Source organism: Canis aureus, chromosome 24 (assembly GCF_053574225.1).
Source record: "Canis aureus isolate CA01 chromosome 24, VMU_Caureus_v.1.0, whole genome shotgun sequence".
NCBI lineage: Eukaryota > Metazoa > Chordata > Mammalia > Carnivora > Canidae > Canis > Canis aureus.
Window position 1 is genome coordinate 26600285 of NC_135634.1, and position 27963 is coordinate 26628247.

At 33.9% G+C, this 27963-nt stretch overlaps 1 protein-coding gene and 2 long non-coding RNA genes across 6 annotated transcripts in view; 1 reads left to right on the top strand and 2 right to left on the bottom strand.

Annotated features, from left to right (window-relative positions):
- On the bottom strand, positions 1-27655 carry LOC144295932 (uncharacterized). Its single transcript, XR_013363078.1, has 3 exons — positions 27444-27655; positions 9352-9440; positions 1-692 (listed from the first exon to the last, which is right to left on the bottom strand). It is a non-coding gene; the product is annotated as an uncharacterized LOC144295932 (long non-coding RNA).
- LOC144295930 (disintegrin and metalloproteinase domain-containing protein 20-like) overlaps positions 1-27963 on the top strand; it is a 159723-nt gene that overhangs the window by 20759 nt on the left and 111001 nt on the right. The window lies entirely within an intron of this gene.
- LOC144295931 (uncharacterized) lies at positions 22077-24690 on the bottom strand. Its single transcript, XR_013363077.1, has 2 exons — positions 24587-24690; positions 22077-23044 (listed from the first exon to the last, which is right to left on the bottom strand). It is a non-coding gene; the product is annotated as an uncharacterized LOC144295931 (long non-coding RNA).

A 27963-nucleotide genomic window follows, 5' to 3' on the forward strand; every position in this document is an offset into this window, starting at 1 on the left:
TAAATTATAAAATTTATTCTTCAGTTTGTCCAGTGGCTTACAGAGTCACCCTGGAATTATGATCATGAGTCTTTAATATCAGTTGTTTGGGTTTTATCCTCTTCCTTCCAAGATCTGGCCCATTTCCCTTTTGTGTCCACAGTGCTAGGATTCTTTCATTTTATTATTATTATTAGCAAAATTAGAGAATCTCTGTATAACAAAAGGGTCTTCTTATGATTAGGAAATGTAAGGGACCCACTTGAGGCAGAGAATGAAATAAATGGATCTGCAATGAAAGTCAAAACTGTCATTGTTGTACTCCACAAAGATGGCTACAGCAATATACTTCCCAAGTCTTCAATCAATAGTATATCAACGCTCCTCCATGAAGACACATGGCCTTGAATATTAGCTGGCATTAGTAATTGGCTTCTATGAGCAATCTGAACTAACTTCCTAGTCTAAATAATACAAGGTGATACAGTTTCTTCCTGGTTTATATCCCTGAGCATACGGACCATGAGAGCCCAGTGCTGACATCCCTGACATTGTTTTGTTAAAAAAAATCACATGTAAGGCCATGTAGATATGATGAAACTTAAAGAGTCAGACTGATCTAGCCATCAGCTTTTTGAGTCTCTCAGTTCAAAGGCCAGAAATAAAATATAGCATCTTCAGATTATTCACTTCTTACTCTGGAAGCTGGTCACCTGGTAAAAGGTAGAAAAACTATCTTCACCAAGTGATACTGAGACACAGATTCATACGCAAAATAAATATTGATATTTTAAGTCACTCAGCCCCAAGAGTTTTTTTCTTTTTTAATGTAGTAAAAAATAACTTAAAAAGTGGAAAAAAATATAGAAACAAGAAACAATCTAGGGCAATAGTCACCAAACACTGTAAAATGTTGTCCTAATTAAGGGAGAATGCTATGAGTGAACATTTTTAAGACATAAAGTGATGTCAGAAAGGTAGATCTACTCTAAGGAACCAAACCAATATCCTATTATTTGAAATAGGGCATAGGGCATATGTGGAGAACAGAGTAGTGAAGGCACTACTCAAAGTTATTGTAAGCATCAGAGTTAAAGAAAAAAATGCATATGTGTATCATATTAGCCAACAGATTTATATACACCATTAAATATATGTTGTATATAATATATAAAACATTGGTTTAGTGTAGAAAAATAGAACAGATGCAGGCAGGTTCAAGTCTTCAGCCTCTATTTGCAATGGTCAAAAATAAGTCACCAGATGAGGAAACTTTATGTTGTTTTGTTGCTAATAGACTGATGTCCTCTTGAGCAGGAGTAAGGTTATAGACTCAGGAGTAGGGGGATCCCTGGCTGGCTCAGCAGTTTAGCGTCTGCCTTTGGCCCAGGTGTGATCATGGATCGAGGCCCACATCAGTCTCCTTGCATGGAGCCTGCTTCTCCTTCTGCCTGTGTCTCTGCCTCTGTGTGTGTGTGTGTGTGTGTGTGTGTGTGCCTATCATGAATAAATACATAAAAATGTAATAAAAAAAAGACTCAGGAGTATTGATAAGAAGGTAACAACAAATAGTGATAAAATCACAATTGTCTGATGTCCTGGCTCACATCCCTGCCCCCTTCCTTACATAATGCTTAGGCAAAAGCTTAAGAATTTATGATAACCAGAAATTATAGATCCTACTCACATATGGAATGAGAAGGAATTGTGCCTTTGAGAAAAAGAGAAAATTTGAAAAGATACTTCTTTGGAATATGAAGCAAATCTAAGAAAACATAGTTTTTCTTAATGAATTGATAAAAGATGTACAAATAAATAAGAAAAAAGAAAAGCTAGCTAATATAGCACTGAAAAGAAAAAAAAAACATTGTGGATAGGAAGCTATAAAAAGGGCACAAGAAAAAAGCACAAGATGTTAAAACGGCTATATGAAAGATATATTTGAGAAAACCAATCCATATAAAATTGAAAGAGCCAATACATAGAGAGGTTAGAGGCAGAGAGACACCTGTTGGAGTCAGAATAAAGATTGCATTTTTGTGTATGACCAAGTCTAGATAAATACAGCTCCCAGAATCATCATACTCAAATCTGTGACTAGAAAAAGGTACAATCATTTTGAGTTGAGTCTCATCAGATGCATCACTAAAATGAGGATGGCCATCAGTGCCATCCTGCAAATGCATTGCCTACTGGAGTCTATACACTGTTTGTTCTGTGAAATTACCACAGACATTTTTTTTTTCTCTCCCTTAGTCTTGAAAAAAAGGGGATTAGTTAGCAACATTTTCCTTGAATTAGAAATACACTGGTGTAGAATCAGGAAAAAAAATATCAAAATGAGCCAGCAGAATTAGGCAGAAAGGATCAGAGAGATTTAAATTTATACACATATCACAGATTATCTGGGCAACTGATACATAAAATGAAATGAAAATAGTCTTGCACTGAAGTCTGTCCACTGTCAAAATATTTAACAGAATAGCTGTACATTAATTAATTGACCACAGTCCAGCATGTGGACCTTAGGTTTTCAAGGAAAAGAATATTGGCCTACCTTATTTATTATACTTCATCCTACTGTGCTTTGCAGATGCTTGGGTTTTTTTTGCAAATTGAAGCATTGTGGTTACCCTGAACCAAGCAAGTGTATTGGCACTATTTTTCCAGGTTTTGTTCACTTAGTGTCTCTGTGTCACATTTTGGCAATTCTCACAATATTTCACATTTTTAAGTTTTCTAAAGATTTATTTATTTATTTATTATTTATTTATTTATTTATGAGGGAGAGGGGCAGAGAGAGAGAGAGAGAGAATAAAAAAACAAATAGACTCCATGTTGAGTGCAGAGCTCAACACAGGCTTGATCTTATAACCTTGAGATCACTACCTTAGCTGGAGATGCTTAAGTAGAATCAGATGCTTAACCAACTGCACCACCCAGGCACGTCATATTTTTGTCATTATTACATTTGTCATGATGATCTGTGATCAGCAATTTTTTATGTTAGTTTTACTTTTTTATATATTTTTAAAGATTTTATTTATTTGTTCATGAGAGACACACAGAGAGAGGCAGAGACATAGGCAGAGGGAGAAGCAGGCTCCATGCGAGCCTGACGTGGGACTCGGTCCCGGGACTCTAGGATCACGCCCTGAGCCGAAGGCAGGCACTCAACCACTGAACCACCCAGGCATCCCTGATATTATTTTTATAATAGTTTTGAGGCACCATGAACCACATCCATATAAGATGGCAAACTTAAATCAACAAAAGTGTGTGTTCTGACTGCTACACAGTGATGGAGCCCTCCTCCATCTATCTCCCTCTCCTTGGGCTTCCCTATTTACCAAGACAAAAAAAAATTAAAAGTAGTACAATTCTTCACCCTAAAAGGCCGATAAGTGTGCAAGTGAAAGAGTCACACATCTCTCACTTAAAATCAAAAGCTAGAAATAATTAGGTTTAGTAAGAAAGGAATGTTGAAAGTTGAGATAGCCCAAAAGCTGGGTTTCATGTGCCAAACAGCTAACCAAGTTGTGAATGCAAAGGAAAAGCTCCTGAAGGAAATTAAAGTACTACTCCATTGAATACACAAATGGTAAGAGAGCAAAGCAGCCTTATTGCTGTTATGGAGAAAGTTTGAGTTGTCTGGATAAAAGATCAAACCAGCCAAGCCACTACATTCATATAAGCTAAAGCCTCAACCAGAGCAAGGCCCAACTCTCTTCACTTCTGCTAAAGTTGAGAGAGGTGAGGAAGCTGCAGAAGAAAAGTTGCAAGCTAGGAGAATTTGTCATGAGGTTTAAGGAAAGAAGCAATCACCATAACAGAAGTGAGCAAGGTGAAGCAGCAAGTGCTGTTGTGGGAACCACAGCAAGTTACATAGAAGATCTAGCTAAGATAATTAATCAAAGTGCTTGCACTAAACAATAGATTTCCAATACAGACAAAACAGCCTTCTGTTGGAAGAAGATGCCACTAGAACTTCATAGCTAGATAGAAGAAGTCATTGCCTAGCTTCAAAGCTTTGAAGGATAGGCTGAGTCTCTTGTCAGGGGCTAATGGAGCTGGTGAATTAAGTTGAAGCCAATGCTCATTATCATCCTGAAAATCCTAGGGCCCTTACTACTTTTTTTTTTTTTTTTTTTTGAATTAAGCAGAAATTTTATTTCCAAGCTCATCCATGATTATTACAAACACAAATAAAGTATCCTTTTAAAAGTGTCCCAAATTAAATCAAAGGCACATTACCAAAGTAAAACACTTGTGACATTAAGAATTCAGTTAGGCCGTAGTATTTTCACATTATTTTGTTTTTAATCATTTGCAATGTTCCGAAGATAACATTTAAACATTTTTTTTAAAGACATGAAATGTAGGTTTCTGTGTGTGTGTTGTTGTTTTTTGTTTTTTTGTTTTTTTTTTTTAAAAAGTACATCCACAACTATAAAGTAGAGGAATTAAGACAAAGACCAAATCTGCTTCATACACAAGATGGAGCAATCTAATACACAACATAACATGAATCTTTCCAAACAAATTTGTTAAGAAACAGCTCCCATATTTAGTGTTACAAATAGTCTTCTCGTTTAGAAAAATCAAGACATAATTTAATTAATAAAGTCTGTTCTCCCCCAGTTTTATACTTGCTTATTTAGAAACTGTAAATTCATGAGAAAAGAACAAGTTTTGTTATGGTATAAAAATCTTAGGAACAACAAATTACAAATACTCAATTTTTTAACAAACAAAAATGTTTGCCTTCCCAAAATGTAAACATCCAGTAAGTAAAACAACATAATATTCCAGGTATAGAAACACCAGTAATTCACTTATGAAAGAGGTGTATTTGGTGGTCTACTTTCCTTGTGTTCTATAAATGAAACACCAAAGCCTGATGACCACAAACCTGTTTACAGCATGATTTTCTGAATATCTTAAGTACACTGTTGAGACAAGCTGCTCATAAAAAAATTATTCCTTTCAAAATATGACTACTCATTGTCAATGTTCTTGGTCACCCAAGTACTCTGATGGAGATGTAGTAGACTCATGTTGTTTTCATGACTGCTAACACATCTATTCTGCAATCTATGAATCAATAAGTAATTTTGACTTTAAGTCTTAATATTTAAGAAATACATTTCTTAAGGCTAGAGTTGCCATAGTGATTCCTCTGATGGATCTGGGCAAGTAAACAGAAAACTTTCTGGAAAGGATTCAGCATTTTAGATGTCATTTAAGAACATGGGGAGAGATGAAAATATCAACACGAAGAGGAGTTTGGAAGAAGTTGATTCCAGTCCTCATAGATGACTTTGAGGGGTTCAAACTTCAGTGGAGGAAGTAACTGCAGATGTGGTGGAAAAAGCAAGAGAACTAGAATTAGAAGTGGAGCCTGAAGGTGGGACAGAGCTGCCACAATCTAAACTTTAACAGATGAAGAATTACTTTTTATGGGTGACCAAAGAATGTGGCTTCTTGAAATGGAATCTACTTCTGGTGGAGTGCTATGAAGATTGTTGAAATGACAACAAAAGATTTAGAATATTACATAAACATAGTGAAAAGATAGGAGCAAAGCTCAAGAGAAATGACTCCAATTTTGAAAGAAATTCTGCTGTGGGTACAATGCCATCAAACAGTAATGTGTGCTACATTGAAATTGTTCAGGAAAGGAATAGTCAATTGATGCAGTAATCTTCATCATTGTCTTATTTTAAGAAATTGCCACAACTACCCCCAACTTCATCAATCACCACTCTGATCAGTCACCAGCCATTCACACTGAAGACCCCCCCACCAGAGAAATTAATTAATTATATATTAATTAATTAATTATGTTTATTTATTTATGGAATATATGAGTTACTGAAAATTCAGATGATGGTTAGCATTTTTTAGCAATAAAATATTTCTCATTAAGAAATGTACATTTTAAATGTTATTTCATACTTAATAGACTATATTGTAATGTAAACATAGCTTTTATGCATTGGGAAACCAAAATAATTGATTTGACTGACTTTATTGCAATATTTATTTTGTTGTGGTAGTCTGGAACTGAACCTGCAATATCTCCCAGGTGTGCCTGTACACGTGTCAAGATGCTAGAGGATAATTCAGTATGGGACAATAAAAGACTGACCAGAATACTGATTAATTTACAACTGACTACTCCCATTTGCCATCTATGTACATCTTCTTGCAACAAGATGCCTAGTACAAAAATAGATCTTACATCTCCAGTATAAGAATTACTTACTTAGGTAACTGAGTACCCCTATTCTAGCGACAGGTGGGCGAACACTTCAGAATCTTCCTATTTCTCTGGCCTTTCCCCCAGCCCCGGCCTTTTTAAAAAATGTATGTACATGGAGATTATAACAAATCTTTTGACAGATATTTGAACACTTAACACTATTACCATTATAAATCAGGCTATGGTACTTTGTTTCACAAATCTCAGTAACATTTTTATCAATCACATGTTCATCTTTTTTAGTTTAGTTGCAAAAGGGTAAACTTATCTACCAACTCTGGGGCATTTTATCTAAAAAATTATGTATTGAGTATGGAAATATACAAATAGCTCTTTATTTGGCTAATGACAATAATGATAGTGGGAAATGTGAAGTCAGAAGTAGTTTCCAAGAAGTCAATATTTGTGTTATTTTGATAGAATAATCCCCAAAATTGTGATTTTTATACTGCACCAAATTGTTGCTTGTCTTCTACCATGTAGGGATACTGTGATTCTGTCCTGATCTTTAAGAACAGATAACTTATTTAAGCACATATGTTTAAAACAAGCTTTGTCCTCATGAAGTAGAGACTTCTTACTCTCCTAAATATAATGAAAGATAATTATGTGATCTCTCAGATTTTATATTGGTTCTAAATTGTTTAGAAAGTATGAATTTTGAGACACAATAAAATGTATTCATTTTAGAAAACAGTATCCAAAATAAGTATAATAATCATATTAGTAAAGGGGAATAGACAAAGAACTATAAAAACTTTTTAGAAAAAGACAAGGAACACAAGCAGGGTGTGGGGAAGGGCAGAGGGAGAGAGAATTTTACGCAGGCTCCACACTCAGTGCAGAGTCCAATGCAGGGCTGTATCTCACAACCCTGAGATCATGACCTGAGCCACAATCAAGAGTCAGATGTTTAACTGAGCCACTCAAGTGCTCCTGAAATACCTTTGAACTACAAAAAAAAAAAAAAAAAAGAAAGTTTCTAATCAATATCCATACATATTTTAGGAATTCATTCAAAAATTAAAGACATTTATTTCACAATTATCATTTAGTTTTGATAGTATAAATATGACAGCAATACTATTCATAGTAGTGCACATATAGCAATGAAGAAAACAGGCAAAATTTCTGATTTATGGTGCTTACTTTTTTTTTTTTTTTAAGATTTTATTTATTTACTCGTGAGAGACACAAAGACACAGGCAGAGGGAGAAGCAGGCTCTGTGCAGGGAGCCCAATGTGGGACTCGATCCCCGGTCTACAGGATCATGCTCTGGGCTGAAGGGAGCACTAAACCACTGAGCCACCTGGGCTGCCCCTGGTGCTTACTTTCTAACGAGAGGACATAAAGAGTGAGTTATTCCATTTTAAACACATAGACATTGGTGTATGCAATGAGTTGCAAATAATCCAGTATGGATGGAAGTTAATGAAAACAATAGAACAATAAAGTTAGATACAGTTGGGATGGTAATCAGGTAATTGTAAAAATATTGGGGTTTTACAACATCGTTTGTAATTATGAGTGATATGGGAAGCCATTAGAAAGTTTTGGAAAAAGGGCAGCCCTAGTGGCTCAGCGGTTTGGTGCTGCCTTCAGCCTAGCATGTGGTCCTGGAGACCTGGGATCGAGTCCCATGTAGGGCACCCTGCATGGAGCCTGCTTCTCCCTCTGCCTGTGTGTCTGCCTCTCTCTGTGTCTCTCATGACTAGATAAATAAAGTCTTAAAAAAAAAAGTTTTGAAAAAAGAATGAGAGATTACACTTTTAAATGTCTTAGGATGTTTGGTTGTGAAGAATTATATTAAACTAAGAACAGAATCTAGAAAATTGCTAGGAGACTATTGAAGAAAAAAATGAAGGACAGAGACATGTTACTTTGGGCTAAAGTGACAGAAGAGGGGGTGATAAAAGTGTAGTTAGATTCTAGACATATTTTTACATCAAAGAACAAGATTCTCATCTCATCAAAAAGAGTTGTGGAAATAGCAGCAGTCACAGATGAGACCACAGATGATTGGTCTGAGTAATACAAGATGGGTTTGCCCTTAACTGAAAAAGGATAGCCTGTAGAACAAGGAGATTAAGGGAAGAGAAGAATAGAAGTCTAGTTCATAGTATGTTAAATTTATGATGACTGATAGAATTCTAAATGGAGGCATTCAGTAGATAGTTCATATATAAGAAAGCTACAGTTCAGAATATGAGGCAAAGCCAGGAATATAAATTTGGTAGTCATCAACACAATCATATTTAAAGCTATGAAACTGAGTGATATCATCAAGAGAGTGAGAGAAGCAAGAAAAATGAAAAATTTCAAAGACAGAGACAAGAGCTCTTCAAAACTTATGGACAAGAAAAGAAAGTAATTTGAGAACAAAAAGACTGAAAGATCTGAAACAAGACAGAATAATATGGTGCCTTATAAGTCAAATGAAGAAAGTATTCATCAACCATGTCAGATGTAATTAACAATGCCAGAGAGAATTAATATATTCACACAATGCTTAAAAATTCCAATGAATCTATTTTGAGATTTACTACATTTTTAAACATCAGAGAGTGCTTGTGTGGACCAAAAGCAAGTACAAGATTGCTCATAGAAGCTTTACTTAAAATTGTTTGAAACTAGAAATAACCCAAATTTCCTTCAGTATTAGAATTATATATTCTAAAATAAAACATTTGCATAATGGAATTCTGTGCAACAATAAAGTAAAACACTAATAACAGAAAGAATTAACCACAGACAATAACATAAATCTCACTGATGCATGAAGAGTAAAAGAAGTCAGAAAAAAAGACTATATACTGTTTGAGTCCATTCATGTTGAGTGCAGTTAGATAGAATCCATCTATTGTTAGAGATATTTTTTAATTAATTAATTTATTTATTTATTTGAGAGACAGAGCAGGAGAAGGGGCAGAGGGAGAGAGAGGGAGAATCTCAAGCAACTCTGCGCTAAGCATGGAGCACGGTGCAGTACTCTATCTCACAACTCTGAGATCATGACATGAACTGAAACCAAGATCCTGAAGCTCAGACTGAACCAGACTGGGTCATCCAGGTGCCCCATTGTTAGAGATATTTAAATTGTGATTACCTCAAAGGTAATGGTAGGAGGAAGGAGGAATCCTACTGAGATGCTGAAAACAAACTATTTTGATCTGGATATTGGAAAGATGTATCTATCTAAAAAAAGATAAATTTGCATATTTATACATGGATGTATTATAACATATAAATTATATATTTATACACATATACACTTTATATAAATGATATATAACTACATATATAGTTATTCATCTATTGCCATAACCAAATTTCACTGAGAAAAATTGAAATAACCAAAAGGACTCTCAACACTATCTATTGATGTCTGTACCAAATAATTCTACCCTCCCTCTTGTAATTATAGAGATTTTTATAATCATATATAAAGCCAAATATTTCAACCTTGCAGTAGATTTCATTCCCTCTAGTTTATTCAATAACATAATTCCAGCAATTCTTTCTTCTCTACCCTTGCCTTAGCCATAAAGTCTATATTAAAACAAAACAAAACAAAACAATTTACTCAATGATTTGATTTGTGAGAGATGAAAATACAGCAGAAACAGTAAAAGGTGGAAAAGTTGGAGTCTCAGTTTTTAGACGGGAACACTGTTAGGTTGTAAACAGTTGATTGAATTGATATGAGAGTAGTGTTGCTTTAGAAAATAAATTACATAATAATGCAATATGTGCAATTGCTCTGGAAGTTAATAAGATAACAGAATGCATGATATTACATCACCCTAATGACATATGACCTTTGCATTTCTGTATACTCAGTTGTAAAAAAGTTCAATACTGTACCAACGTGCCACAAAATTTGCCCATGAAAAATAAAGGTCTATTCTAACAAATACAACCATTATATAGTAAAATAAAAATATTAAAAAGATTTTATTTATTTATTTATTTATTTATTTATTTATTTATTTATGAGAGAGAGCAAACGAGCATGAGCTGGTGGAGTGGCAAAGGGAAAGGGAGAAGCAGACTCCTCACTGAGCACAGATGGGGAGAGGGGCTGTATCCCAGGATTCTGAGATCATAACCTGAGCTGAAGTCAAGACACTCAGCTGAACCACCCAGGCTCCCCAAGGCCAGATCTTTTCTAAATTTAAATGTGTTGTCTGTCCCTCCTGGTGATTTCTTTCAGTGGATCCTACATACTTATAAAATACTTTAAACATATTAAAGGTATAAAAGAACTTTAATGAAATCTTTAATCCCCAAATTATCAAGATTTTGCCACATGTGGTTAATATGTTCTTTTTCCTTAGTCTTTTTTGCTAAAGATTAACTCAAACCACACATGCCATTTCACCCCTGAAACTAAAAAAAAAAAAAAAAGAAAGAAAAAAGAAAGAAACCATTAATACCAAACTTAAGTATTTTTTGATATCAGTTAATGATCAATAATCAACTTTTCTGTCATAAAACAATTTCTCCATATTTATGTAAATGAGAATTCATACCAGGTTCACTCTACATTGCACTCAATTGTGTTTCTTAAGTTTCTCATATTCTAGATAAATTCCTCTCTACCTACCTATATTTGTACCTTGATACCTTTAATTTATTGTGGAACCCATATTAATGGTCTTGAAGAAAGCATTATTCCTTGGATATGTCTGGTTTTTGAGATGTGCATACATTGTCACTTGTTTTTCCATGTAAATGTGATTAGACCTTCAAATTTTGATGATATGTATACCAAGTCTTTCAGCAAGGAGACATAGTAGATTGGTCTCATTGCTTGAAAAGCACACTGAAACTTGTTGTCTCATCTTTTTGGGGATGCTAAAGTTGAAGAATAGATTTAGATGGTGACAGCTTCCCTTTTGTATTTGTACAGTGTTCCAGTTAACTTTTCATGCCATGTGTTTTCCATTGATACCATGAATCCATTAGTACAATGAAATTTTGGGGGATCCCTGGGTGGCTCAGCAGTTTAGCGCCTGCCTTCAGCTCAGGGCGTGGTCCTGGAGTCCTAGGATTGAGTCCCACGTTGGGCTCCTTGCATGGAGCCTGCTTCTCCCTCTGCCTATGTCTCTGCCTCTCTCTCTCTGTGTCTCTCATGAATAAATAAATAAAATCTTTAAAATAAATAAATAAAATGACATTTTTCTGCACTTTGTTAAACAAACATGATTAACACAAACTAATATTGAAAATAAGAATTCAGTTTTTTAATTTCTGAACATCATATTTTGAGACAAGAGTTGATCATTTCAAATGAAAATTTACACTGAAACTAATTATTTACTGAAAAATTTTTATACATTGACCTTAATTATTAATTATGTTATTTTAAAGCTAATCTGCCCACTGCTTTCCCAGTCACACACACACACATAATAACTATGAGTGCTCCTCTGAAAGATAATGATAACACATAAAATACAATCATTAACTTGTAGAGAGGAAGCAATATTAAATACAATATAAATCTTAACTGGCTAATTTTACAATGGTTAATAGGAGAAAGTTCTCTGCAAAAGCCACCCAGTGCAGTCTTACGGTGTCAGAGAATTCACGTGCAGCATATGATGTGACTAGAGATTTTGTATCATGATACAGTAAACAAATTATCTACAATAAGTAAAACAAGATACAATAGTGCTTAGCATAAAACAAATTCTATTCAGAAATGGACTCAAGCATTGTTCAATTGTTGAGTGTGTCTGCCTTGGGCTCAGGTCTTAATCCTGGAGTCCCGGGATGGAGTCCCTCATGGGGCTCCCTGCATGGACCCTGCTTCTCCCTCTGCCAATGTCTCTACCTCTCTCTCATGAATAAGTAAATGAAATATTAAAAAAAAAAGAAAAAAGAAAAAAAGATTTGGGGATCCCTGGGTGCCTCAGCGGTTTAGCACCTGCCTTTGGCTCAGGACGTGATCCTGGACTGAGTCCCGCATGGGGCTCCCTGCATGGAGCCTGCTTCTCCCTCTGCCTGTGTCTCTGCCTCTCTCTCTCTCTCTTTCTCTCTGCGTCTCCCATGAATAAATAAATAAATCTTAAAAAAAAGATTTAAGACAGAAAATAAGATAACAAAGATAGATAATTTTAAAATATTTCTTTGAAGTTCAAAATTACTTTTAAAATTGTCTTCCAATCTGTTGAAATATTAAAGTATGACATATGTAAATTTAAAGTGCACAGTGTGATTATTTGATACACGTATATATGCCAAAATGATTACCACAATAAGGTTAGTATATACCTTCATCCCCTGATATAACTAACTGTGCGTGTGTGTGGTAATATAACACAAGCGGTCTCCCAACCAGGTACTAACCAGGCTCGACCCTGCTTAGCTTCCAAGATCAGATGACATCTGGCACGTTCATGGTGGTAGATTATTCTCCATACTTTGGCAACCACCATTCTATTCTTTCTATGAGGCTGGCTTTTTTAGATTTGACATATAAGTGACATTTTACAGTATTTGTCTTTTTCCGTGTGAGTTATTTCACCTAGGATAACACCCTCAAAATTCATTCCATGTAATTAGATTTGAAATTAGGAATTGTATTGCCTCCGATTTTGTTAATCCTTCTCAGCACTGCTTTGGCTATCTGGGATCTTTTCTGTTTCCATACATTTTTTTAAAAATTTTCTGTTCTTATGAAAAATGTCATTAAGCTTTGATAGGGACTGCATTGAATCTATGGATGGCTTTGAAGAAGTATGGACATTTTAACAATATTAATTCTTTGGGTCCAAGATCATGAAATATCTTTCCATTTATTTGTGTCTTCTTCAATTTCTTTTACCAAAGTCTAATAGTTTTCAGTGTGTGAGTATTCCATTTTCTTGTTAAATTTATTCCAAAGTATTTTATTATTTTTAAAATGACATAAGTGACATTGTTTTCTTTATCTTTCAGATAGCTCATTGTTAATATATAGAAATTCAACTGATTTTTGCATGCTGATTTTGATTTTATAACTCCATTAAATATGTTTACTAGTTCTGAGTTTTTTGGTGGAGTCTTTAGGATTTTTCTATATAAGAGAGTACATCATAGCAGAGACAATTTTACTTCTTCCATTCTGATCGTGACTGCTCTTATTTTTTTTACAACTGATTGCTCTGGCTAGTACTATGTTGGATAGGAGTAATAAAAGTGAATACTTTTGCTTTGTTCCTAATCTTAGTAGAAAGCTTTCCATCTCTGACTGCTAAATATGATATTAGCTGTGGGCTTATCATATATAGATTTCATTATGTTGAATTTAGTTCTTCTATTCCCAAATTGTTATGACTTTTTATATGAAAGATGTTCATTTTTGTCAAATGCTTTTTTGGCATTGGCTTATATAAATCTCACGGGATCATGGTATTTGATTCTTTTAATGTGCCGTTGAATTTGGTTTGCCAGCACTTTGTTGAAAATTTTTGTATCTATATTCATCAGGAATATTGCTCTATATTTTTCAGTATCCTTATTTTATTGGCTTTGGTATCATGGTAGTTCTGATGCTGTAAAATGAATTTAGAAGTATTCCCATCTCTACAGTTTTTTTGGAAGAGTTTTAAAAAGATTGGCCTTAATTCTTTAAATGTTTGATAGAATTCACCAAGAAAACCATGTGGTCTTCGGTTTTAATTTATTGGGAGTTTTTTGATTACAGATTCAATCTCTTTACTTGTAATCAATCTGTCCAAATTTTCTTCTTTTCATATTAAACTACTTCACACTAAAGAAGATAGATTTACAAAGCTACAGACATGGAAGGTATGGAAGGCCTGGAACCTCATACCTTATTTTTGAAGATGTAAAATGATTAGTACACTGTGGAAAATGGATTAAAATTATTTTTAAAAATTAAGCATAAAATTTCCATTATGACCTAGGAACTTTTTATGTAGGTGTGGATACAAAAAGAAAAGAAAGGAAAATATATCAATACAAAGTCTTGTGTGCAAATATTCACTGAAAAATTATTTCCACCTTCCAAACTGAGACTGGATCTTATAGTGAGTTAGTTTAGCTTTGTAAGAAACTACAAACTGTTTTCTAAGTCTCTACCACTTTTTATTGCCATCATCAATAAGTGAGCATGCCACCAAACAATAGCACAATACACATTCAAGCTCACAGGAAACATTCTACAGGATATATCACATTAGGTCACAAGGAAAGGAGCCTAAGCAAATGTAAGGAAATTGAAATTCAACAAAGGATCTTATCCAATTACAGTGCAGTTTAATACACATTTCCTTAACAACTAATAATGTTGAGTGTAATTTCATAGTTTTTTTTTTGTCATTTGCATTTTTGGGGGGAGAGTGATTATTCAAATATTTTCCCTTTTTTTTTTTACTTGCATTACTACTATAGTTATTATTAAGCTGTGAGAATTCTTTAAATATTTTGTGTATTATCAAATAGGATGTATGATTGGTGGATTTCTTTCTCAGAGTCTAGGACTCACATTTTCACTTTCTAGGTCATGATTTTTGACACAAAGTTTTTGAATTTTATTGAAGTCCAAATTATAATTTTTCAAATTATAATTTCTTAATCACTTATGCTTTTGGTATTGTAGCTAAAAGAAAACTTGCTTAGTCCAAGGTTATGAATATTTACTACATTTTCTTGTAAGCTTTTAAAATTTTTCACTATAACATTTAAATCTATGACCCATTCAAGACAATTTTGGTGTATGATGTGAGATTTGGGTCTAAATTTATCATTTTACGAATGGATATCCAATTGTCTTACAACTATTTGTTGAAGAGACTTTTTACCGGTATATTGCCTTCATGTTCCAAATCAAATAACCACAAATGGGAGGATTCATTTTTTATTTACTCCCAATTCTATTTTATTGATTTATAAGTCTATCTTATGCTAATACCACAACGTCTTGTGAATCAACCTGGCATATAAAGGATAAATCCACTTAATCGTAGACAATGTTTTCACCCTTTCTATTTTTTTAGAAAAGCTTTTGTATTGTGTAGAAAAAGTTTAGTATTTTTTTTCAAAAAATATTCATAGAATTATGATCCTGGGTTCTCTTTGTGAAAGGCTTTTAATTATTCAATTTCTTGTCTTTGACTACTCATATTTCCTATATTTTCCTGTCAGTTTTAGTAACATGTATCCTTCTACAATTTGTTCATTTCCTGTAACTTCTCTTATTTATAGACATCAAGTTTTTCATATATTTTCTTATCAACTTGGAATTATATTGATAATTTAAAAGAACCAACTTTTGGTTTTATTAACTTTTTCTGTTTCATATCTTATTGATTTCCCTACTATTCCTAATCATTTTTTTCTTCTATTTGCTTTGGGCTTAGTTTGTTGTTCTTTTTAAAATTTATTCAGGTGGAAGCTTAGATTAGCAATTTGAGATCTTTCTTCCTTTCTAATATGATCAGTTTATTATGAAAATGTTTAATGTTGTGCCATCATGAATATAGATTAGGTCAAGAACTGTGTACAAAATAGTTCTCTTCTTAAGATTAACATTGTATCTTCTAGTTCTTACAAAATCCAAAGGGAATCAATTGTACATGAGTGCCTCCCTTCTCCTATTCATGTTACATCTTCTATTTTCCAGTGTGTTCTCCTCTCTGTCTCCAAATGAGTTCAGGGCTTTCAATGAAGATTTATATTGGCTGTGATGATCAGTACATTCAAATATCTATTCTTTGGTATTTTCTTTATTAGACTTAACACATCTGAATTCAGCTTTTTTTTTTCCTTCTCACACTACTATAAATATATTTCAATGATTTATTTCCATACTGTTAACAGTCTGGATGCACAGAGGTAAGGAACTTGTATGTAGAACATTTGCAGGAAAATGAAATCAATTACACTGTAAAATCACCTGCTTCTAGCAAATATTTTTTTAGCTGTTATGATAAAAATGTCTGTCTCTTTAATTACTTAAGACTGCATTTCTTAATGTTCCCTCACGTAAAGTATTCTAGGCTGATACATTTCAAAGAGAGGGAAAAGTATTAGTATTTTCCAAGCTCTAGTATTTTTTTATATAGCAGGTAAAAAAAATCTTTGTTTTTATGCTTAACACTATTATTTGCTATTTGAAATTCATTTAAAACATGTATGTTAAAACTTGTGCATATGAAGACTACTTTGTAATCAGTTCAAAATGTCAGATTAATTTTTTCAATTAAACATTACTGTAGCCTATTAAGTGTTAGGCATTTTACTTCAAATAGAAACACCAAGCTATAATCCTAATTTAGGAAAAAGGAGACACAAATATATTTGATATTGTACTCCAGGTAAATAACTATAAAATAATATTTGTTTTTTTTTCCTTTGGATATGCATTTGAAAACTTAATGCTTATGTGTCAAAAGTACTTACAACAAAGTATAGATATTTTTAGTTCTTAAATTTTTCCCAATATTAAGGTATTTTATTCTTGAGCATCAGAGGTAGATGGATGTGCTTGGCTCTGACAAGGATAATATAAGATTTTTAATGCCAAATATCAATTGCCGGATATGCTTTTCTGTATGAAAAATGAATACAAATAAGGTCAAGTACTTAGTGTGCATAGCATGACATTTCAAAATGTTTCTATTCACATATCTTGTTTTCAGAAACATTTTAAACCTGTCAGTTGGTTAAAATTAAATGACATTCCTTAGGACGTCATTATTTTAGAACCTGGAAGAGGAGAATAATTATTTAATTATCTTCTTTTAAATTAGTAATATTGCAGAAAGAATTATATCATTGTTTAAAATTCAGGGGTGAAAATAAAGAAGACTACATTAGAATGATTCTGAAGTATAACTTTAATTTCAGGAATCTAGATGTTTGCAATAACTATAAATTTATGATATAAATGAGATATGTTTATACTGACTGATGCATCCTCAAAAAAATTAAAAAATGTTTATTTCTAACCAAGGAAAGCACAAAGTTTGTTTTAAATTTTGATATGCTCATGATAGATGCATGTCAGTCTAGAAGAAACAAAGCTATTGTCAGCAGTGAAGCATCATAAAAATAATTGTTATAAAAAGCATTTCAAAACAAAATCATTATGAAACTACTACATCTTTCATCATTTGCCAAGTTTTGAAATTGTTAAATTATAATAATCCAGGGAATGACAGACTCATCAATAATTGAGAAACTTCATAAATTGCATATAAATGATGTGTGAAGAACAGAAGAAAAGTAACATTGGACTTTGGAAAATAGAGTAAAAGTATTACTGATTGCTATCTATTTAGTAGCGCCAAGCCCTATGATACATAATATATGTAGGTTATTTCTAATAATTTAAACATTGCTGAAGATATGTGTCCTCCTTTAAGGGTGAAATCATTTGTTTGCTAGCACTTACTGGCAGTTGGAAAATGAAGGTTTGGACTGTGGTTACCAAACATAAAATTCATAGAAACTATTTTTCAGGTCACAGATATCGCCATCATCTAATTATTTCATTATGGACCTGAAAAATATTATTCATTTAACAAATATACATATTTTTAATACCTTCCTTGTACTAGTCATTAATCAAGGTTTTGGGAGAAAACAATGGATAAACAGACAAAAACCCATGCCTTAAAGGCAAAGCTTTAGTTGGTTAAGCTTCCCACTGTTGATTTTGGCTCAGGTTGTGATCTCAGGGTTGTGAGATTGAGACCCATGTTAGACTCCACACTAGACATGGAACCTTTTAAGATTCTCTCACTCTTCCTCTGCCTGCCCCTGCTCACTCACTTCTCAGTCTCTTTCTCTGTCTCTCAAAGAGAGAGAAAGAGAGAGAGAGAGAGGGAAAGAGAGAGAGAGAATATACAAAATGTCAAATTGGGATCTGGGGGGGGGGGTGTCAATTTTATTAGAGTAGCTAGGGAAAGGCTCACCAAGACTGTGGTTTTGCACAAAATCTGAAAGAGATAGGAGAATTTACAGGAATTTTATCTGGAAAAATAGAACTCTAGCATGAGAAAATAAGAAGTAAAAATACTTTGAAATGGCAGTACATATATATTTTTGAGTACATGTTAACTTATGTAACTACTTAGCCATAAAACCTCAACTTTTCATCTCTATCATAATGAGAATCAAAAACCTTCTACCAACCGTATTGCTCCTATCTCTAAATTCTCTTTGCCTACAAGTTGCCTTCTTCCACATTTCTCTGTAACACAATTATCTCTTTTGGTCTCAAGGATCACTTGTATTTCTCTTTTGAGTGTGAACCATAGATTACAAAGGAAAAAAACAGAAAGAACAATTAATAAGGTACCCAGAGATGATAGTCGCTTGGATCAGCATGGTAAAAGTTTAAGTGATAGTAGAAGTGGTTGGATCTTGAATTTATTTTGGAGAAATCAGGAAAAAAAAAATGCTCTGATTGACTGGTTGTGGAGAATAAAATAGAGTCAAAAACAACTCCTGGGTATTTGGTCTATAAAACCAGAAGGAAGCATTTGCCACTTACTGAGTTAGAGAAGAAATGAAATGGAACAAATTTGGGTGAAATAACAGGAGTTTGGCAAGATTATTAAACATTAGAGGTATTAAATTAGCATATATGAGTCTAAAGTTCAGATAAAAGTCTCAGATTGTTGATAAAAACTTAGGAGTCTGTTTCAATAGGTTTTATTATTATTTAGGCATGGGAGGGCCAACACTATTAGCTATGGAAGATAAGGAGATGATTACCAGGGATGGCTCAGGGCATGATCCCAAGGTCTAGGATCGAGTCCCACATCAGGCTCCCTGTGAGGAGCCTACTTCTCCCCCTCTGCCTATGTCTCTGTCTCTCTCTCTGTCTCTCATGAATAAATAAATAGAAATATTTTTAAAGGGTGATTACCATTAATACTTTAATGATATATTAATAAAGGTAGTTTATGATACATATCTCAAAGGAAAGGGAATACATATCATGTCATGGAGTGAGGACTACATAGGGAAGCACTAGGATCAGGCATGAGGCAGAGGGAAAGAAAGGAGCCATGGGCAAAATACTTTATTGTGATTTCTGTGGAAGGAATAGGTAAGATAGGGTAATACTAATTAATACTCACTACTTTGAATAATTTCAATAGGCTCTGGGACATAGGGCTGTCCCTGGTTGTCTGATGTTTAGTAATGGAGTTATTACGGCAACTATATAGTGGCCTAGAATATGAAAGCCTGAAAAAGGAAGTAGGTAAGTCTGTAGACTTGGTATTTGTTGGTTTGTATTTGAAAGTGTACCCCTGGGAGACAGACTCCTCTCAAAGAAGGGGGTGATGAGGGATGCAGGAAGCTGAAACAATGTGCCTCAGAACAGGGTGTGTCTAGCACACGCATGTAGGGCAGATGTTAAAGCATCAGGTTACATATTATAAACACATTTGATACAGAGTTGTCACTGATAGGTAGTGTTTGAAGCCATGATTATGAATATCTTTAAGGCAGAAATGAAAAGCAAAGAACTGAAAATGATTAGAAAACAGAAGTTGATGCAATAGGAAAATCCTCAGGGTCAAGGGAAGAAACGATTTCAAGGAAAAGGCAATGATCAATTTTGTCAGATGTTGCTGAGAGGACAAATAAGACTGAGATTGGCCATTTTATTTAAAATGTTAATTAAGCACTTTGATAACAGCTTCAGATAAGCAGTGGAATAGAAATACTAATTTTTCAGAATTCAAGAGTGAATAGAGATAACCACAATTGAAATTATCTAGTTTAAGGGAGAAAAAAAATTATTAAAAATCAACAAATCCTCAAAGACCCATGGACACCATCAAAATTATTAATATGCACATAATGAGAGTGCTAGAAGGAGAAGAAAGAAAAGAAGGGATGAAAAGAATATTTGAAAAAATAATCACTGGAAACTTCCCAGATTCGATGAAAAACATGAATCTGCACATTTAAGAAGCCCAATAAACTCCAAATAGGATACATTCAAAAATATCTATACATAGACACAATGTAATCAAACCACTGAAAATCAAAAAAAAAGAAAAAAAAAAGTCTTCAAACAAGCAGGAGAGGTACAAGCATGTACAAGTAATCTTCAATAAAATTAGGAGCTATTCTCACCAGAAACCCTGGAGAGTTGAAGTATTTCAGGCAGTGAGATGATATACTTAAGTTCTGAAAGAAAAAGTTTATCAACAAGGAATCTTATATCCAGTAAAAGTATTCTTCAAAGTGTAAAGAGAAATGAAAATATTCCTAAGTCAACAACAAAAAAAATGAATTGAATTGACAGTTAAATCATACTTGATCATGCTGTATATATAGCATATATATACATATTTGTGTATATATATATATTTGTGTATCTAGGAAATATATATATAAAATATATTTGTATGTGTTGCTAGATTCGGTTTCCTGATATTTTGTTGAGATTTTTGCATTTATATTTACAGGGTATACAGGCCTATACCTTTCTTTCTTACGATAGCTTTGTCTGGTTTTGGTATCAAGGTAATAATACTGGCTGCATAGAATGAGTAGGCAAGTTTTCTCCCTCTCTAATTTTTGAAAGAGCTTGTTAAAGATTGTCATTAATTCTTTAAGTATCTGGTAAAATTAATGAGTGAAACTATCTTGTCTTTTTTTATTGTAGGAATTTTAAAATCACTAATTCAATGGCTTTACTGGTTATTGGACTATCCATATGTTTTACTTCTTCTTTAGTTTGCTTTGGAAATCTGTTCTTTCTAAAAATTTGTCCATTTTATCTTGGTAACCTATTACATTAGCATACAATTGTTCTCCATGTCCTCCTATAATCCTTTCTGAATGTTTGGTAGAAATATTCCACCTTTCATTCCTACTTTTAGTAACTCAAGTCCTGTCTCCTTTTGTCTAATCAGTGTAACTAAAGATTCGTCTTTTTAAAAACATCTTTGTAAGGAATCAACATGGTTTATTCATTCCCTCTATTATTTTTCATTTTCTATTCCATGTACCTCCATTCTAATGTATATTATCTCCTTTTCCTGCCTTCTTTGTGTTTAGCATATTTTTCATTTTTAAAATTGGAATATGATTGATTTGAGATCTTCCTTTTTAATATTCAAACTTATAGCTGTAAATATACCTCCAAGCACTGCTTTTGCTGAAGCTCATGCATTTTGGCATGTTGGATTTTCATCTTTATTCATCTCAGAGCATTTTTAAATTTTCTTTATGATTATTTTTAAAACAGTGTGTATTTATTTGTGCATTGTTTAATTTTCACATATTTTATAATTTCCTAAATGTCTTTACTATTTATTTCTGATTTCATTCCATTGTCCTGAGCATAAAATGGACAGGAGTGGTAATCTCAAATATAGCGTATATTATTACCAAAAATTCAGAGCCACACAGTACGCACTGGACTTATTTGGAAGTAAGAAAATGGGAAACATATAAAGAGTTATGCACTGTCCTGCCAAAGTCTAATGAATTCTTAAGATTTATGCTGATGAGGGATCCCTGGGTGGCGCAGCGGTTTGGCGCCTGCCTTTGGCCCAGGGCGCAATCCTGGAGACCCGGGATCGAATCCCACATCGGGCTCCCGGTGCATGGAGCCTGCTTCTCCCTCTGCCTGTCTCTGTCTCTCTCTCTCTCTGTATGACTATCATAAATAAATAATTAAAAAAAAGATTTATGCTGATGAGTCAGAGTTTTAATTCTTTGATAGATATATCTACCATTCTCTGGCAACCATATTTTTTAGCAGGGTATCTAGGATACTTCTTTACCTTGTCCAATTAGCATAATGCCATCAATTAGTGGACTGGTGCAGCACTGTGAAGAAAGTTTAGATGTTTAAACTGTATAGATTTTATTGCGATGTGGAACAAAGCAGTTAACATAGGTCATAAAGTAAAATCTATTGCTGTTATTTGCTATTGAAAGTTGAAGCGCTTTTGCTCCCCCACTGATGAGATTTCCAGGGGTAAGTATTCACCAAATCAATGTTGGATGTCAAGTACCAGAGGCTGTGTAGATCTCTTGCAGTAAAAATAATACATCCAGTGCAGTAACTGATTGATAGAACCATGTGGTTAATTTTATGGTAGTCCATCATCTGCCATCATGGTCCACATATTTTTGCAGAAGCCAGGGAAGTGAAGTAAGTGAGATGTGACAGATGCTGTTATCTCTGCATTTCTCAAGTCTTTGAGACTTGAAACTGAAATTTTTTCAGGAATTTGATATTACCCCTTATTACTCATTTGATTATATGAAAAGGGAAGCACAGTTTCAGGTGCTTGTACTTGAATTCTCTTACTTTAATGACTCTTACTCAGGTCAGAGAACCAAGGTAATTTTATACCAACTGCTAAGAATATTTATCATAATTATCCATTTGGAAATAAGAGGAAAAAAAACATGGGGCAATTCTGCAGACAAATTGGGTGCCCCATGAAATGAACTCAAATCAAAACTAGCCATCATCTGGCCTCCTTAATCTCTCAATCAGAGGACTGTAGTGGCATTTTGTGTCCCATGAAATGTATCATTTCTATGTAGTTCTCTCTTTTAGTCCATTTTCCTTTGTCTAAATTGCCAGATGGCTCCTTGAAAAAGTTTGGAATAATATGTACTGCATATACATATGATGACATTTCAGCATCTTTACTTAAGAGACCCCGGCTTCTTCTTCAATGTATTTTGGATGAGTGAATTAACTTTGATCTGTTAACTTAGATGAAGGACAATGATTTTCCATAGTGAAAGGTGATACCAGTCCATTTCTCACTGATGGTGATTTTCCTCTTACTCTAGAAAACAAGGAATATCATAGTGGATTGTTTACTTGCTTTACCCTTAAAAACACCATGAGTTTTCAACCAACACCATAAATTCTTGCAAGTAATGGAATCTTGTTTCTGATAATAAAATTCTGCAACATCGCTAATGTTATTCTTAGATCATATAATCACTGTCATTCCCATTGATATCAGGCATCCAGTTCTATGGAAGAATCCCCTACAATCAACCTAAATTTGATTATATTTAAGATAATGGAATCAGGATCACCAGAGAATTTTTTTTACCTGTAAAATAAGCAGCATCTTCTGAGCCCACCCTTGAGAAAAAATAGCCAGGTAGTAAGTAGATCCATTCCAATATTTCCAACAACCTATACAACTTTGGCAAGGTATTTCTAGCACATCTACTCCATTGCTATAAGCCATCTTTGAGTTCAGGCTTCAAGGAACCACTCTAGAAAGCTATAATCAGTTTTTAGGATGCTTGCCAAAACACTGAATCCTAAAAATTTCATAAGGAACATGCCTTCATGTCAGTGAATTTTCCTCTATCTAGCTTTTTACCTTATACCACTCTAGCCTAATTCATTAAACTCTACCATTCTTGGGACTCCTGGGTGGCTCAGCAGTTAAGCGTCTGCCTTCAGCTCAGGTCGTGATCCGGGGTCCCAGGATGGAGTCCCACATCAGACTCCCTGCATGGAGCCTGCTTCTCCCTCTGCCTATGTCTCTGCCTCTCTCTTTCTGTGTCTCTCGTGAAAAAATAAATAAAATCTTTTTTAAAAAAACTACCATTCTTTGTTTCCAAATTTTATAAGTACATGTTCCCAAATTTTATCAATACATATCAACCTAGCCATATAATTCCTTTTATATATAGGCAATCATTCCCAGATCAGGACTTGGCTTCCATATTATACTTAGGTTTTATTTTGTTATCAAGCTGTTATGTGTGTGAGTGCTGAGGAGAAAAAGCATTGCTTTGTGAGGCACTTCATATGAGGACATTACATGGTATTCACTGAAGGAGAGGCTTTCCTTTTACAGTAAGGAAGAAAAGTTTGTTCCTACCTGGTGGTAGGATTCAAGATAATTAGTGTTCAAGACTTTCAGTCTCTGCCAATGGCCTCTATTCTATGTGTCCAAGTTCCACTTATCTCCTATCAAGACCCTTTTACTCAGGATACTTGATGTCTGCATATTTTAAAATCAGATCATAGGAACAGTTCAGATCAAGGAAAATAAAATTGTTCCCTAAATATGCAATAGAAGCATTATGACTTATGCCAAAAATTTTGAATCTATTCCTTTCTTTTACATCTTCTCCATTGCTCTCATACTGCTTCACTGCTGGGGTTATTTAATCTCCCAATGTCCTTCCTTTCATCTATACTGCATCCAAATTAACTACAGGTGAAGGAGTAAGGTTGCATATTTTGTAATGTGGTATCTATTATTTTTAGACAAGAGTAAAGTAAGACTCAAAAATTCAATCCTGAATGTATTATTTTTAGAATAATCCCCTGTGTAAAATTTCATAGACTGGCTTACCAATAAAGAAACGCCTCCTATAAGGTTATTAATTGGTGATTCTCTTCATGAGATGTATAATCTCAAGAGAGTGAGAGTAAGTGAGTGACTAGAAAAGTGAGGGAGGAAATGATGCCTTACAAGATACAAGTGATGAGTTACTATAGTGACTAATGTTTGACGAGTCACAAAGAAACATAGGGAGCTTCATGGATGGTTTAACAGCTCAGTCATAAAGGGCATCCTGGAATAAACTATGGCAAGAGACTATTCCTAGGTCCATGATTTCTCCATGCAATCTATCCAAGGATACATGGGGAAAGAGGGAGGAGAAGAATTTATCTGCCTGGATCCTCCTGCCTTCTATTCCCAACTGGTCAATGTTCACCCTAAAAGAAATAAAGTTTTTCACATTTCTATATTATGTCATCTGTCTTATTTGGTAGATGTTTGAGAATCCAAGTGCCATGAACTGGTATGTGGAGGGAATATAGCTTTTGTGCTCACTTATGAACACTGAACATTTGTTTTGACATTATGCGAATTTGAAATGTACGCAGAAAAAAGTCCCTCATAACAATGTTCCACCACATGACATATAGACCAGTAGAACATCTTTTGCTAATGTCCTTGAGAACTACTTCTCAAATGGATAGTAAGAGTGATTAAAACTTGCCTTTAAGTCATAAATTAATTTATATTTAAAGAAAATGCTGCAACTTCAATTTATATACAAACTTCCCATGTCAAAATTTGGCAGTCAGTGGGTTACATATCTAAGGATTCATGACAAGAGAACAAGTTGATCAAACTACCATGAAATAAACTTGGCATGCAGTATGGGAATGAGGCAGTCTCTGGAAGAAAATAACTTAATACTGTAACAAGGCAGTGGGAACAAATGGTTCCTATTTATTAATTAATTTATTTACTTACTTACTATTTCCCCTATATTTATTTTCAAAACCATGGTTGACAACATCATTGAGTCAAAAAATGCCTGAAGAATTCCTCTGTACCTGAGCCAAACTACCTTTTTCAACTCACTAATTCTTTGATTTTGTGAGGGGGATTCCTTTTTACTATCACCCTTTCTGCAGCCCTTCTTTCAACCAATTCGCCTGAATAATTTTCATTTTTTCTTTAATGTCTTAATTTAAGCCACTTTTTCAACCCATGAACTATTCCTTCAATTGCCCCATGCATACACTTTGCTTTCATTCCTTGGTTCCTCTATCAAAGTGCCTAGTACCTTCTATGACCATTACAAATTTTCTCACCATCCTCTCATACCCAGTGAGAGCCCACCTCATACTGATGTCTGACAAGTACAACATTATGTACTGAGTTGGTATTTGCTAAAGGATTCTGAGCCTTAAAGGGCATAGCCTCAGCTCCCTATTGTCCTATTAAATACTCTTCCACTCATTTTGCTCCAACAACACTGCATTCTTTGGCATCCCCAATTGCATTGTCATATTCCTGCCTCAAATTTTTGGCATTTATTGCCCTTGCCCTCAACTATTTCCTTCACAGTCTTTTTTCCCCCATCTCAAATCACAATCTGATCAATAACAGGCTCACACTTGTATTTACCATTTGTTATTATATGCCTAGAGCTTCAAATAAAGCTCAAGTAGTCATTTTTGAATATACAAGTAAAGAGATGAGTGAGTGAAAAGTGGATGGGAATATGGAGGCAAAAAAGGGAGTTTCTTAGGAGCATTGTTTAATACACAATAACAGTTTTGAGGGAAATTAAATAAAAACTTTTTTGTGATCAGGAGCACCTGAGTGGCTCAGTTGGTTAAATGTCAAACTCTTGCTTTTGGCTCAGGTCATGAACTCATAGGTTGTGGGATCTAGCCCCAGGTTGGCTCTGGATTCAGTGGGAAGTCTGCTTGAGATTCTCTCCCTTTGCCTTTCTGTCCCCCTCCTGAAATTAATCAGTAAAAAAAAAAAAAAAAAAAGCCTTTTTGTGCCTATGTACCAAGCTGTCTTCTAGATATTTAAAAATAATATTTAACTTAACCTTTCAAAGTCCCTTTGAGATAGATATTATTCAAATTTTGAATAATTAAATTTTTAAATTTTTAAACAGTATTTATGTGGCAGAGCCAAGGCTCAGCCAATTGTTTGACTTGAGTGAGTACTCTGTGTTGTTTTTTTGTTTGGTTTGGTTTGGGGAATTTTCTTTTTTTTGCAACATATATCTTAGAATTTACAAAGTACAAAATAACATGGTGCCAAATACTGAGGGGGAAACTTAGATATGGTCTAATTCCTATGAGTTATTAGAACTCAACTTAGGATATTAAAAAAAATTTTTAAAGAAATTTTAAACTGTCAAAGTTTATATGCTTGTCAAAATCATTTCTCTAAAATATAACCAGTTAATAAGAAATGTTAGTAAAAAACTCCAATGCATTAACAGAAGAAAAACCAGTATTATCTGACTCTCTAACGTATGCTCTACATTAGTAAAATTTTCAAATTTTGGTTTATAATAATCCTGGAGTATAAACATGCAGATATTTCAGATAGATTATTTATTTTTTACAATCTTCTTTGTTAGCACTTAGTATGTTAAAAGGGTAAAATAAATGAATGGCTTGCCCTAGTACCTTGAAATAGCACACTTTTAAAGTATCAACATTATAACATATGCTTAAAAACTATAATATATACTGTTCATTTTAGTCACTGGAAAACAATAAAAAACCTATAAGTTCAGGCAATTATTGTGTACAATTAAAATTTCCAAATGTTTCCTATGTTTTCTAAGTTAACTTTTTTGTGTTTGATCAAGGTTTTTTTGTCAATATTTCTTTACCTACCCCTACTCCATAGTACACTGTTCTGGGGTAGCAAAACTTACACTTCATTTAATATTCCCTGCTTATATTTGCTGGAGATAGATCCCAAAAGTGGCCGTCTTCTAGGAAACAAATCAGACCTCATGCCATTTCTGAGATCATTTTTGTCAGACTATTTGGCCTTTATCCACACCAGCCTAAATGACATTCCAAGATGGTGAGAACTCTTCTGAGATGCTTCAAATAGTATCCTTTACTTTCCAGGATCCTGGTTCACAACCTATTCTAGAATGCTGGCAACTATCAACAGAGAGAGTAGTCAAAGGTCATCCCTTATAAGAATTCTATCTGCTAGAAAATGGTTGGCAGCAGATGATCAGATATTTGCTAATACTGGCACAGTTTGAGGTCTAAAGCAAAAAAAAAAAAAAAAAAAAAATCACCAGTTACCTTCAGGTTTAAATCATAAGATCTTTTCTAAATAGAATCTTCAATTACAATGGACTTTGAAGCAGAAAAATTTATACTTCTCAGTAACAATATCTCAATATATACCACCAATATATTATAGGAGAGATATCA